Below are 15,278 nucleotides of genomic sequence, written 5' to 3' on the forward strand. Positions count from 1 at the left end.
GTTCAAAATTTCTACTCTGGACGTTGGTACGTATAAAGGCGATCAAGTTGTTGACGCCCTTTCCAGGGAGGCAACGTCACTATATTGGTTTTAATTTTTGCAAATTAGTAGAATAATTAGGAAATTTTTAGGTTATGGTTACGAATTTAATTTTCTTTTCTTTTTTTACTAATCTTATCTTTTTGGGTTTAGTGTTTGACTCGTAGTAGGGGAACACCTATAGAGCCAGTCACAGATCCTGAGAGAATAATTCAAAAAAATCGTTAACAACAACAGTAGCAGCAACCAATATAGAATCAATTACCTGTTGAAGGGAGTTTTCCACCATGTGAGAATCTGTTGTTTGACGAGGCTAACAATCTTGAAGATCCACCACCACCGCTACTGCAGCTACCTGTAAATCTAAACATGGCACGTAACAAGAGGGCTCTAAGAGAGTATGAATTATCAAATCTGGATATGGTTCAGTGAAGTATAACGAGGCCAGCTACCACAACCAATAATTTTGAAATAAAGCCAGCTATGATCCAGAATTATTTGTAGTTTCGTGGAACAATGATAGAGGATCTGAGCTAGCATTTAAAATGGTTCCTCTAACTTTGTGATACCTTTTAGTATAATGGGGTCAATGATGACGCTATTCATATTTGGTTGTTCCCCTTTTCATTGATCAATAATGCTTTTTCTTGACTAGATTTGTAGGCACTGGGATCAATCACGACATGGGATGAACTTGCAAGGAAATTCATACAAAAGTTCTTCCCCATTAACAAGACGATCCAACTAAGAAGGGAAATTTTTTATGTTTAAATAATTAGAGGGGGAAAGCTTTTACAAAGCATGTGTGACAGCCTTAAAACGACCCTAGTCGAAATGTGGTTTCGGGACCACAAAACCAAGGCATAAAAATAATTTAATATTTATTTTATTGCCTATAATGTGTGTTAACTCATGTGTGATATTTTTTATGCTTTGATTTAGAATTATAGATGTGAATTTCACTAGAAAGGACCTAGTAATAAACTTTGAAAGTATGAGGGAAATGTGTGATGACTAATTAAAGGATGCATGCAAAACAATGGACTTGCATGTCAAATTTCCCCATAGCTAGTGGCCGCCATGACAAGGATTTATGGGCAAAAATCATGTCATGAAACATGTTTGGTAAATGGGTTATGATGGAAAGAATAAAATAAGGGTTATGGAATAAACAATTAATGTTAGTAGATGAGAAACAAAAAAAAGTGTCCATCTTCCTCCATAGCTTGGCGAATGTCCTAAAGGAAGAAAAAAAATTTTGTTCATCTCTTTTCACTCTCTTGTTGGCGAAAATACTAAGGTTAAGGAAGGAGTTTTGCTTCATACTTGGTTTGGAAGAGGATTAGGAAGAGGTTGGCTAAACTTGCATCAAGATTAAGGTATGTTTGAGGTTCATGCATGTTTTAGTTGCTAGCTTAATGTTCTTGTTAGCCCATGGTTCAAATCCTTGTTATGTCATGGGAATGAAATTCGCCAAAGTGAATGTGGTGTTAATGCCATTGCATGTTAAATAACAAGCTTGAAAGTGATACATGTGATGGAGGATTGAAGATTCTTAGATTTTCTTTTAGCATTTTTTGAATGAGATACTAAGTTCTTTGTTTCACCATGACCAAATTGAAATGGTGTGGTGTTGTGGTATTCGCCATGATATATCCATAAGTATAATTCATGCATGTTGCATGGTAAGTAAGATTTAAGCTTTGGAAATGTGTATATATTTGGATATAAGCCACTTGAGAATTCGCCCTTGCACCTACATGAATATATGTTTGCACATGATGGATTGGTATGACATATATACTAATTCAAAGTGTATATTTGCTTGTGATGATGTGTTGATTATGAAGTAAATAAGAGATGTGCAATGAATTACGATATGTAATGTGTTAGTAGTAAAATGTATGCTGTTTTTTTTGTGTGGTATTAAGTGTATATTCGGCCACATGAGGGGTAATTAGTGTGCATGCATTCGGTTTGAGGCAAGCATATTGATGCCTATTCTTGGCTTAGAAAATTGACTAAGAGGAATATTAACTAATGTGTTGAGTTCGATTTATGATTTCGTACATATACAACTTTGATGCCTAATGTATATAAGGGCCAAGTACTTTGAACTTCACGTTGATGTTTGAATGTATTGAATTGCTTGTTGTGATGTAAAATGTGCATGACCATTGTGTATTTGAGCTAAAGGATGGCCATATGACCATTTACACTCCTTGTCATATTCGCCATAAGCTATCATGATGAGATTTTAATAAGTTAAATTTGTGTAAATTAGCTCAAGAGCAAAGGGAGCTAAATCCGATAAAGGGAAGGAAAAAGTAGTTGAATAGCCGTCGAAATCGCTCGACAACATCCAAGGTAAGTCTTGAGTGATGACCCTACTTGAATTATATCAAAATTATGCTCCTTGTTTGTGTGGCCATTGAGCCGAAATAGTAAAGGTTGATAGATATTTTGTGTTAGAGCTTTAGTAACGAAAATGAACTATGGACGTGTCTTGAATATTGATATATATGTAAGTGAACATTGGAAATATATCCGGCTAAGACCAAGGCATTCGTGCGAGTTGATATATCCGGGCTAAGACCAAGGCATTCGTGCGAGTTGATATATCCGGGCTAAGACCAAGGCATTCGTATGCGAGTTGATATATCCGGCTAAGACCAAGGCCTTTGTGCAAGTCACCAAATCCGGGTTATGACCAAGGCAATCGTCTGAGTCGCTATATCCGGTTAAATCCGAAAGTATGTGATTCGAAGTGAGCAATCTTGCTGTGAAAATTTCAGCTTATACACTTGTGAAAATTCCAGCAATGAGGTATGTTTGTATGTGCTTGTACTAATTGAATTCTTACAAGTAAGTATGCGCTAAGTTGATAAACGAGCTACCGGCCTTGGGCTAAGTTGTTCTTTTGTGTATGAACATAAGGGTCGGTGATGTGAAATAAGTATGAGTATGGGAATGTGAATTAGTAAAGTGGTTTAATTAGCCATGTGAATAAAATACCTTAGTCAAAGCTGATTTCATTGCTTGAGACTTACTAAGCATTAAAATGCTTACCCGTTGCTTTGGCTCTCTGTTTTATAGGTTTCGCTCGTTAGCTATCGGATTCGGGATCAAAGAAGTCAAGTCATCCACACTATCGAAGCCCCATTTTGGTACAAATTTTGGTTGAACTTTGAAATGGCATGTATAGGACCATCCTTTGTTGAAGGTCATGTACCTTCCGGTTTGTGTAAACTTGGATAGCCATGCGAAAATGGCTTATATATCGTTTTAGCATAGAACTATAATCGTTTGTATGTTGACCCTTATGAGGTATGGAATTATTTTGAAACGATTAGCCATTGGAATGGTTAATCATGATCACGCTTTGTGCTATGTATGTAAAAAGGGCCAATTGAATCATGGAAAGTATGAAATAGGTAAAGCCTACTAAAGGCAGATGCTGACAGCAGCAGTGACGTGGATGTGAAAAATCACTAAAAATAGTAGGAATGGTATTAAATAGCAAATAAATTATGTAAGTGTACCTTGATGAATCTACTTTCATATGGAAGAAACGAAATGGTCATATGAGTTATAAGTTAACAGATTTTAAAGTTCTTGTGAAATAGGGCCAGAACGGTTTCTGGATCCCCTGTTCCAACTTTGGAAAATCATTGTAAATTAACCAGAGATAATTAGGAGTCATTCCATATATGTGTAGATTCCTCTCTGAGTCTAGTTTCTATAGAAACAAACGGCATTAGTATTGAAGCCCTGTACAGGGAGATATCCAATTCGTAACGCACAAAGGTCAGTGTAGTCGATCCCTACAACAGGCGAGACTTTAACTAATAAACTGTACTAATTGGCTCGACCAAAATTCTAGAAAAAATATGTAGATGGACATATGAGTCTAGTTTCAGGAAAAATTTACGGAACTGATTTTCGAGTTGTAAAACTCAAGTTATGAATTTTAGAGCGACTAGTACTCAGATTGGCAGCTTGTCTGAAAATTGTCAATAAGTGGGTTGAAGTTCAGTTAACACCTCGCGTTCGACTCGTGACGGTCTCGGGTTCGGGTGTTACAATTTTATTGGTATCAGAGCTACGGTTTAGTCGATTCTAGGACTACCGTAATGCGTTTGGGTCTAGCTATACATGCCATTTTATGTGATTATATGATAGTGTGGTGATTTCGACGTTTGAACTTGTGTTTATTTATAGTAATGGATCCCGATCCCAACCGAAAGCGATAGCTGATGATGTGGAGAGTGTGGCGCTGCTCCCGCACAAGGGACAGCGCCATGACTCTCAACCTGTTGCTAGTAATCCGAATGACGAGGCTAGACAAGCCTTTTATAGCGTGATGAATGATTGGTTCAACCAATACATTCGAACTAATACTACTGTTCCACAACCTCCATTCCCAACAAACACAAACCCGCACCTACAATGCCTCCGTAATTGACCAAATAAGGTCGAATAAGCCCCAGTTGATAGAATCCAAAACATGGGGCTACTGAATTTAAAGCTACGGATAGTGATGATGCCGAGCAAGCCGAATTTTGGTTGGACAACACGATCCGCACTCGATGAGCTATCTTGTACACCGATGAATGCCTAAAGTGTACCATCTCCTTGCTACGTGATTACGCCTACTATTGGTGGAGTACTCGACTTCATTGTGCCCGCGAACAAGTAACTTGGGAGTTCTTCCAAACCGAGTTTCGGAAAAAGTATATCATCGAGATTTATGGACCAAAAGCGAAAGGAATTTCTCGAACTTAAACAAGGTTCCATGTCGGTTATCGACTATGAACGAAAATTCGTGAGGCTTAGCCGATCTGTGCGAGAATGCATTTCTTCGTAAGCGTGATGTAAAACGCTCAAGATGGACTGAATGATGAGATAAAGTCGTATGTTGGCATTTTGGAAATCAGAGTTTGTGACTCTCGTCGAGCGAGCGCAAAGCCGAGGAGTTTAGTATGGAGAAAAGGAAAGCGGAAGCGGAGCAAGGGAGTTTCAGAAGAGGTATTCGGGAAGCCCTTCCAACATCATCAAAGAAACTTAGAGATGGCTTAGGCCGATCTAGAGACACTTCGGGCTTTTCTAGACGAGATCGCGATCGACCCCTGTGACCACACGAATCACTTGATCGCCAGAGGTGGGAATGATCGACGAGAGAGGACGGAGTGCCAGTAATTGTGGCAAATGGCATTTTGGAAGTGTAGATTCCGTGACCGCTCTGTTACAAGTGTGGATCAGTTGACCACTTCATTAAAGATTGCCCGAGGTTGTCTGAACAGAATGTAGATCGGAGTGGGAAACCGGGTACTACCACTGCTCGAGGTAGACCATCTGGAAATACGGGCAAGGCTAGTGGTGGTCAGAGAGGATCTAGAGATGCTGCGACCAGATCCGAGGCTCGCGCTCCAGCTAGGACTTATGCTATACGCGCACGCGAGGATGCCTCCTCGCCAGACGTTATTACGGGTACTTTCACTCTCTTTGATACTAATGTGATTGCTTTGATTGACCCTGGTTCTACTCATTCTTATATATGCGAAACCTTAGCATCCAGTAAGACTTTACCTATTGAGTCTACTGAGTTCGTAATTCGGGTGTCAAATCCTTTGGGTCGTTATGTGCTGGTCGACAAAGTGTGTAAGAAATGCCCCTAGTAATTGAGGTACTGCTTTCCGTGGACTTGATGCTTTTGCCGTTCGATGAATTTGATGTTATTCTTGGGTTGGATTGGTTGACCGTGCATGATGCGGTTGTGAATTGCAAAAGCAAGACTATTGATTTGAGATGCGCAAACAACGAGATGATCCGAGTTGAGTCTACGAACTTGAAGGGGTTGCCAGCTGTAATATCATCAATGTTGGCCCAGAAATATGTAAGAAAAGGGTGTGAAGCATACCTTGCGTATATACTTGATGATAAGGAGTTAGAATAGAACCCAAATCTGTGCTTGGTGGTTTGTGAATACCGGACGTTTTCCCCAAGAATTGCCGGTTTGCCACTGTTCGGGAGATAGAGTTTGGCATTGAGCTTGTACCAGGACCACACCGATTTCGATAGCTCCATATCGTATGGCACCAACGGAATTAAAGGAGTTGAAAGCTCGGTTGCAAGAGTTGATGGATAGAGGTTTTGCTCGCCGAGTTTTTCACCTTAGGGTGCACCGGTGTTGTTTGTGAAAAGAAGGACGGAACCATGAGGTTGTGCATCGACTATCGTCGACTTAATAAAGTGACAATAAAGAACAAGTATCCGTTACCACGTATCGATGATTTGTTCGATCAACTGAAGGAGCCTCGGTGTTCTCAAAATAGATTTGAGATCGGGCTATTATCGATTCTTGAATCCGAGATTCGGACATACCCAAAACCGCCTTGAGCGAGATATGGTCACTACGAGTTCTTAGTGATGCCGTTTGGGCTCACTAATGCCCTACGGTATTTATGGATTTGATGAATCGGATCTTGGATCATATTTGGATCGGTTCGTAGTTGTGTTCATCGACGACATCTTGGTCTATTCAAGAGATGAGACCGAACATGCGAGCACCGAGATTAGTGTTGCAAATTTTACGGGATAAGCGGTTATATGCTAAGTTTAGCAAGTGTGAGTTACGGTTAAGAGAGGTTAGCTTCTTGGGTCACGTGGTATCTCGCCGGGTATTCGAGTCGACCCAAGCAAAATTTCAGCCATACTCAACCGAAACCTCCAAGAAATATTACCGAGGTTCGGAGCTTTTTGGGACTTGCGGTTACTACCGACGGTTTGTAAAAGGATTCTCGATGATAGCCACACCCATGACGAAACCGCTTGTAAAGATGTCAAGTTTGAATGGACGGAAAAGTGTCGAAAAAGTTTTGACCAATTGAAAACTCATTTGACGGAAGCTCCAAGACTAGTACAACCGAATCGGCAAAGAGTTTGTCATCTATAGTGACGCCTCCCTACTTGGGTTAGGTTGCGTATTGATGCAAGAAGGTCGAGTTGTGGCCTATCGTCGAGACAATTAAAGCCACATGAGAAAAATTATCCGACCCATGATCTCGAATTGGTCGCCATCGTATTCGCCTTAAAGATATGGCGACATTACTTATTTGGTGAGAAGTGCCATGTGTATTCGGATCACAAAAGTCTCAAATATTTGATGACTCAAAGAGACTTAAATCTGCGACAAAGACGTTGGCTCGAGTTGTTAAAGGATTATGAGCTGGTCATTGACTATCACCCGGAAAGGCTAATGTGGTTGCGGATGCCTTAAGCCGAAATCACTTTGCTTGCTTTACTGACGATGAATGTACACTTGTCTATCCTACCCGACAATGTGTTAGTAGCCGAATTAATGTACCAAACCATTGTTGACTCATCAAATTCGTGAAGCTCGTAAAGTTGATGAGGAGTTGCGTGCAAAACGGGCCGAGTGTGTTCGAACAAGGAATCGGAGTTTCAAATTGATGATGACGATTGTTTGAGGTTCGAAGTCGTTTGTGTGTTCCAAAGAATTGAACTTATTTCGATAATTCGAACGAAGCTCATTGTAGCCGAATGGCAATCCACCCGAAGTACGAAGATGTACAATGAGTTGAAACGTCGGTTTTGGTGGCATGGTATGAAACGAGACATCTCCGACTTTGTTGCAAGATGTTTAATATGTCAACAAGTGAAAGCGAGCATCAAGTGCCTTCAGGTTACTTCAGCCGATCACGATACCCGAGTGGAAATGGGATCGAGTCACAATGGACTTTGTGTCCGGACTGCCGTTGTCAACAAGTAAGAAGGATGCAATTTGGGTTATTATTGATAGACTGACTAAGTCGGCTCACTTTATCCCTGTGCGTATGGATTTTTCATTGGATAAACTAGCTGAATTGTACGTTTCTCAGATTGTGAGATTACACGGGGTACCGATTTACATTGTGTCGGATAGAGATCCGAGGTTCACCTCGCGATTTTGGAAGAAATTACAAGAAGCATTGGGCACCAAGTTGCATTTCAAGACCGCCTTTCACCCCAAACCGATGGTCAATCCGAGCGATAATTCAGATACTTGAGGATATGTTGAGATGTTGCATCCTCGAGTTCGATGGTTCGTGGGAACGGTACCTACCTTTGATTGAATTCGCACAACAATAGTTTTCAATCAAGTATTAAGATGGCGCTTTACGAGGCTTTGTACGCGCGTAAATGCCGTACACCATTGTTTTGGACCGAGCTCGGTGAGAACAAAATTTTTGGAGTGGATTTGATTAAAGATGTGAATGAAAGTAAAAGTAATCCGTGAAAATCAAGATAGCCTCCGATCGTCGTAAATCGTATGCGGATTTGAAACGAAAGGACATTGAGTATCGGTGGGAGATAAAGTGTTTCTTAAAGTTTCGCCGTGGAAAAGATACTCAGATTCGGCCGTAAGGGCAAGTTGAGCCGAGATTCATTGGGCGTCTGAAATCTCCGAACGAGTTGGCCCGATTATGTATCGCTTGATCTTGCCCCGAACTTGGAAAGATTCACAACGTCTTCCATGTTTCAATGCTTCGACGCTATAGATCTGATCCGTCGCACGTAATTAGTCCATCGAGGTTGAAATTCAAGCCGATATGAGTTATGAAGAAGAACCGATTCGTATCCTAGCTCGTGAAATGAAAGAGTTACGAAACAAAAGGGTTCCGCTAGTGAAAGTGTTATGGCTCAAACACGGGATAGAAGAAGCTACTTGGGAACCCGAGAACTCTATGAAAGAGCAATATCCAAACCTATTTACGGTAAGATTTTCGGGACGAAAATTTCTAAAGTGGGGAGAGTTGTGACACCTTAAAACGACCCTAGTCGAAATGTGGTTTCGGGACCACAAAACCAAGGCATAAAAATAATTTAATATTTATTTTATTGCCTATAATGTGTGTTAACTCATGTGTGATATTTTTATGCTTTGATTTAGAATTATAGATGTGAATTTCACTAGAAAGGACCTAGTAATAAACTTTGAAAGTATGAGGGAAATGTGTGATGACTAATTAAAGGATGCATGCAAAACAATGGACTTGCATGTCAAATTTCCCCCATAGCTAGTGGCCGCCATGACAAGGATTTATGGGCAAAAATCATGTCATGAAACATGTTTGGTAAATGGGTTATGATGGAAAGAATAAAATAAGGGTTATGGAATAAACAATTAATGTTAGTAGATGAGAAACAAAAAAAAGTGTCCATCTTCCTCCATAGCTTGGCCGAATGTCCTAAAGGAAGAAAAAAATTTTGTTCATCTCTTTTCACTCTCTTGTTGGCCGAAAATACTAAGGTTAAGGAAGGAGTTTTGCTTCATACTTGGTTTGGAAGAGGATTAGGAAGAGGTTGGCTAAACTTGCATCAAGATTAAGGTATGTTTGAGGTTCATGCATGTTTTTAGTTGCTAGCTTAATGTTCTTGTTAGCCCATGGTTCAAATCCTTGTTATGTCATGGGAATGAAATTCGGCCAAAGTGAATGTGGTGTTAATGCCATTGCATGTTAAATAACAAGCTTGAAAGTGATACATGTGATGGAGGATTGAAGATTCTTAGATTTTCTTTTAGCATTTTTTTGAATGAGATACTAAGTTCTTTGTTTCACCATGACCAAATTGAAATGGTGTGGTGTTGTGGTATTCGGCCATGATATATCCATAAGTATAATTCATGCATGTTGCATGGTAAGTAAGATTTAAGCTTTGGAAATGTGTATATATTTGGATATAAGCCACTTGAGAATTCGGCCCTTGCACCTACATGAATATATGTTTGCACATGATGGATTGGTATGACATATATACTAATTCAAAGTGTATATTTGCTTGTGATGATGTGTTGATTATGAAGTAAATAAGAGATGTGCAATGAATTACGATATGTAATGTGTTAGTAGTAAAATGTATGCTGTTTTTTTGTGTGGTATTAAGTGTATATTCGCCACATGAGGGGTAATTAGTGTGCATGCATTCGGTTTGAGGCAAGCATATTGATGCCTATTCTTGGCTTAGAAAATTCGCTAAGAGGAATATTAACTAATGTGTTGAGTTCGATTTATGATTTCGTACATATACAACTTTGATGCCTAATGTATATAAGGGCCAAGTACTTTGAACTTCACGTTGATGTTTGAATGTATTGAATTGCTTGTTGTGATGTAAAATGTGCATGACCATTGTGTATTTGAGCTAAAGGATGGCCATATGACCATTTACACTCCTTGTCATATTCGCCATAAGCTATCATGATGAGATTTTAATAAGTTAAATTTGTGTAAATTAGCTCAAGAGCAAAGGGAGCTAAATCCGATAAAGGGAAGGAAAAAGTAGTTGAATAGCCGTCGAAATCGCTCGACAACATCCAAGGTAAGTCTTGAGTGATGACCCTACTTGAATTATATCAAAATTATGCTCCTTGTTTGTGTGGCCATTGAGCCGAAATAGTAAAGGTTGATAGATATTTTGTGTTAGAGCTTTAGTAACGAAAATGAACTATGGACGTGTCTTGAATATTGATATATATGTAAGTGAACATTGGAAATATATCCGGCTAAGACCAAGGCATTCGTATGAAGTTGATATATCCGGCTAAGACCAAGGCATTCGTGCGAGTTGATATATCCGGGCTAAGACCAAGGCATTCGTGCGAGTTGATATATCCGGCTAAGACCAAGGCCTTTGTGCAAGTCACCAAATCCGGTTATGACCAAGGCAATCGTCTGAGTCGCTATATCCGGTTAAATCCAAAGTATGTGATTCGAAGTGAGCAATCTTGCTGTGAAAATTTCAGCTTATACACTTGTGAAAATTCCAGCAATGAGGTATGTTTGTATGTGCTTGTACTAATTGAATTCTTACAAGTAAGTATGCGCTAAGTTGATAAACGAGCTACCGGCCTTGGGCTAAGTTGTTCTTTTGTGTATGAACATAAGGGTCGGTGATGTGAAATAAGTATGAGTATGGGAATGTGAATTAGTAAAGTGGTTTAATTAGCCATGTGAATAAAATACCTTAGTCAAAGCTGATTTCATTGCTTGAGACTTACTAAGCATTAAAATGCTTACCCCGTTGCTTTGGCTCTCTGTTTTATAGGTTTCGCTCGTTAGCTATCGGATTCGGGATCAAAGAAGTCAAGTCATCCACACTATCGAAGCCCCATTTTGGTACAAATTTTGGTTGAACTTTGAAATGGCATGTATAGGACCATCCTTTGTTGAAGGTCATGTACCTTCCGGTTTGTGTAAACTTGGATAGCCATGCGAAAATGGCTTATATATGCTTTTAGCATAGAACTATAATCGTTTGTATGTTGACCCTTATGAGGTATGGAATTATTTTGAAACGATTAGCCATTGGAATGGTTAATCATGATCACGCTTTGTGCTATGTATGTAAAAAGGGCCAATTGAATCATGGAAAGTATGAAATAGGTAAAGCCTACTAAAGGCAGATGCTGACAGCAGCAGTGACGTGGATGTGAAAAATCACTAAAAATAGTAGGAATGGTATTAAATAGCAAATAAATTATGTAAGTGTACCTTGATGAATCTACTTTCATATGGAAGAAACGAAATGGTCATATGAGTTATAAGTTAACAGATTTTAAAGTTCTTGTGAAATAGGGCCAGAACGGTTTCTGGATCCCTGTTCCAACTTTGGAAAATCATTGTAAATTAACCAGAGATAATTAGGAGTCATTCCATATATGTGTAGATTCCTCTCTGAGTCTAGTTTCTATAGAAACAAACGGCATTAGTATTGAAGCCCTGTACAGGGAGATATCCAATTCGTAACGCACAAAGGTCAGTGTAGTCGATCCCTACAACAGGCGAGACTTTAACTAATAAACTGTACTAATTGGCTCGACCAAAATTCTAGAAAAAATATGTAGATGGACATATGAGTCTAGTTTCAGGAAAAATTTACGGAACTGATTTTCGAGTTGTAAAACTCAAGTTATGAATTTTAGAGCGACTAGTACTCAGATTGGCAGCTTGTCTGAAAATTGTCAATAAGTGGGTTGAAGTCTGTTAACACCTCGCGTTCGACTCCGGCGACGGTCTCGGGTTCGGGGTGTTACAGCATGGGACCGTTTTAAGATGCTAATTTAGAAGTGCCCACACCATGGATTGCCTGAGTGGTTATAATTGCAAATTTTTTACAATGGTTTGGATTTATAATCAATGTCAGTATTAAATGGAGCAGCAAGAGGAGCCTTAATGAACATAACATATAAGGATGCATACGAATTGATAAAAGGTATGGCAATGAATTCCTACTAGTGGCCAACCGAATAATATACATAACGACCAAAGACCATCTACAGTGAAGACTGTCTAGGAGGATAGTTGATATCAACAAATAGTGAACATAATCAACCAAATAGAGGCTGAGAAAAGTACATCATCTATCTATGGAGGATACAAACCACTCTTTTATTATATTAACAATCCTGCCGAGGATGTGAACTACATCAAGAATAGGACTGGGAATCCCTATTCAAATACATACAATTCCAGATGGAAAGATCACCCGAACCTGAGATAAGGAGGAAAACAAGGAGGTAATAGTTCTAATTCAGTTAAAAGCACTAACTATCAAATTCCTTATTTGTAAAAACCTTAGGAAAGAGCCAACCTAAATGACCATATTGTATGTGGTTAATGTCTGGATAAAATAGACAGAGAGTTGTAGCTAATGAGAATGTAAGTGAAACATGTGCAGTCTGAGTGCACTAATTCAACAAGAACATTGACTAAACTGAAATATCAAATGAGCCAATTCATAAGCATGACAAGGGATGTAAAAAGGCAAATTGGCATAGGTATTCCTAGTAATACAGAAAATAATCATCCCACAGAAGGGAATGAGCACGTGAAAGCAATAGTGCTCCGATCAGGTAAAGTACTAAGTAGCCCAGAAAACCTAAATTAGGAGGTAAATATGGAGAATAATGACGATATTCAAGAAAGATCCCCAGAAGCAGAAAATGAACCTTAACTAGAGGAAGAAATTGCACTAGCAATTGAGCCAAAGATGGAAATAGCCAAACATTATTTTGTTGCAAAAATATCGTTTCCTGCAAGACTAAAAGAGAAGCAAAAGCAGGACAAAGACGAGTTTGTAAGTTTTCTGAACTTGTTCAAAATGTTAAACCTTAACTTGCCCTTGATTGAATTGATTAAGAAAGTCCCTAGTATGCCAAGTTTTTAAAGGAAATTAGGTGTAGGAAGATTAAGGTAGGTGAACAAGTTAATATAAATGCTTCTTGTAGTGCTATTATTTCGAGACAAGTTCCCGAAAAACTAAAAGACTCGAGAAGTTTTACTATTCCCATAGAGATAGGGAGCGTTCATTTTAATAGAGCTTTATGTGATCTAGGAGCTATTATTAATTTAATGCCTCTATCCATCTTTTGAAAAACTCAGGTTAAAGGACCTAAAAAATACCCAGATAACACTACAATTGGCCAACAGATCCTTAGTGCATCCGAAAGGAGTACTAAAAGATGTGTTTGTCAAAGTGCATAGCTTTATAGTTCTGACTGGCTTTGTCATTCTAGATTTTGAATAAGAGTGAGAGATATCGATCTTGCTAGGTAGACCATTTCTAGCCACCTCTAGGTTTACCATTGATTTAGAAAAAATGAATTAACCATGAAAATCAATGGTAAGACTAAAATCTTTAAATGTGGTCACCAACAGAGGGGTAAGGTATAAGGAAGTTAGGGGAGCATTGCAATGAACTATCTATTCTTAACAATCCTGAGTCAAGGGATGTACTCCTTTAATCATGCAGGTCAAAAAAACAAGTTTAAAGAAAGGGATAAACAAACAAAGGTGGAGTGGCATGATGGGCGATAGACTTATACTGACAGAACCAGAGAATTGTCCTTTTGTAAAATAATGATGCTGTCAGATGAATTTGGCAGTTAAACATAAATTATTTGAATTGATTTTTAACCTTTTGTAAATTATAGAATATTTAGATAACTCTTTAGTATAAAATTTAAGTTTTATTAACTTTATGTTTATAGAACCTGTAACAGTCTAGAAATTGGAATTTTCGGTGAAAAAAGAGCCAATGTCACAACACGGTAAGCTCTGTCACAACACTAAAGGAAAATTTGATGGAATTAAGGAAACCACTTTGACGTACACCCAGGAATCCAAAAGTCCAGAGTGTGTCGCGACAACGAACCCTGGTGTCGCGACAAAGGTAAACTGTTAGGGATGTTACGACACGAAACCCTTGTGTCATGACATTGCTACAATTTTCTATAGGGTTGACTCGACCCATTCGCATAACTTGATGACTTAAACCCCACTTTACCCAATTTTTAACCTTCAAAATACTATTTTATAACCTAAATACATATTGTTCCATTATTTAAACATCTCTTAACAATTTTAATTTCCCAAAACCTCTTAAATCCTTTAAAACCTAAAACTCACTTTTCTCTTTTTCTTTTTGATTTGTTTGGAAATTTTATTCTTTCAAAGCTTACTCAGTACAAGAAAGAACGGGAGCATATGAGGGAACGATGAACAAACATATGTGATGAGGAATCTAATGACTTATACGAGGTTAAGGGTTCCTAACTCAACTTTTACTGTTCCATTGAACTTAATTTCTTGATATTTCATTAGTGAGTAAAACTAAAACATCATTCCTCCTAGAAAAGTTCAAAAAACTAATGGACCGATATCATCAACAGTTTTGAATTCCTCTAATTTTACAAACCTAATTGTTGAAAAATATTTTGTTGAAACAAGGGCAAACCTTTATCTAAGAGAGGGGATTTGATCCGTCAATGATTCTTTGTAAGGAAATATGAACTTTGGTTAGATATCATATGTGGGAACATTTCTGGACGATCCCAAAAGACATCACTATGGACCCTATTTTCAAGAATTGTATGCATCCTTATAGGACCAAGAGTCTAGAAATACCAAAGGTCATATGCGGCAAACGGTATCTGTGCGAAGGAAAGAAGTGTGAGTAACCCCTTGAATTATTTGTGATTTTTATAATGCCCTATACTATGAAAAAGATTTTATTGATGAAACTGATTTAGAGTATTTTTGAGACATAGATATGGATAGCATAAACTTTTTAACTAAAGGAGGGGACAAATGAAAATGTTGCCTAGGTACCAACATCCCAACCTCCTTTCATCAAGCTATAATGTTTCCTAAAGCTAAAATGTGAATTTAATTTTT

Source organism: Gossypium arboreum, chromosome 3 (assembly GCF_025698485.1).
Source record: "Gossypium arboreum isolate Shixiya-1 chromosome 3, ASM2569848v2, whole genome shotgun sequence".
Taxonomy (NCBI): Eukaryota; Viridiplantae; Streptophyta; class Magnoliopsida; order Malvales; family Malvaceae; genus Gossypium; species Gossypium arboreum.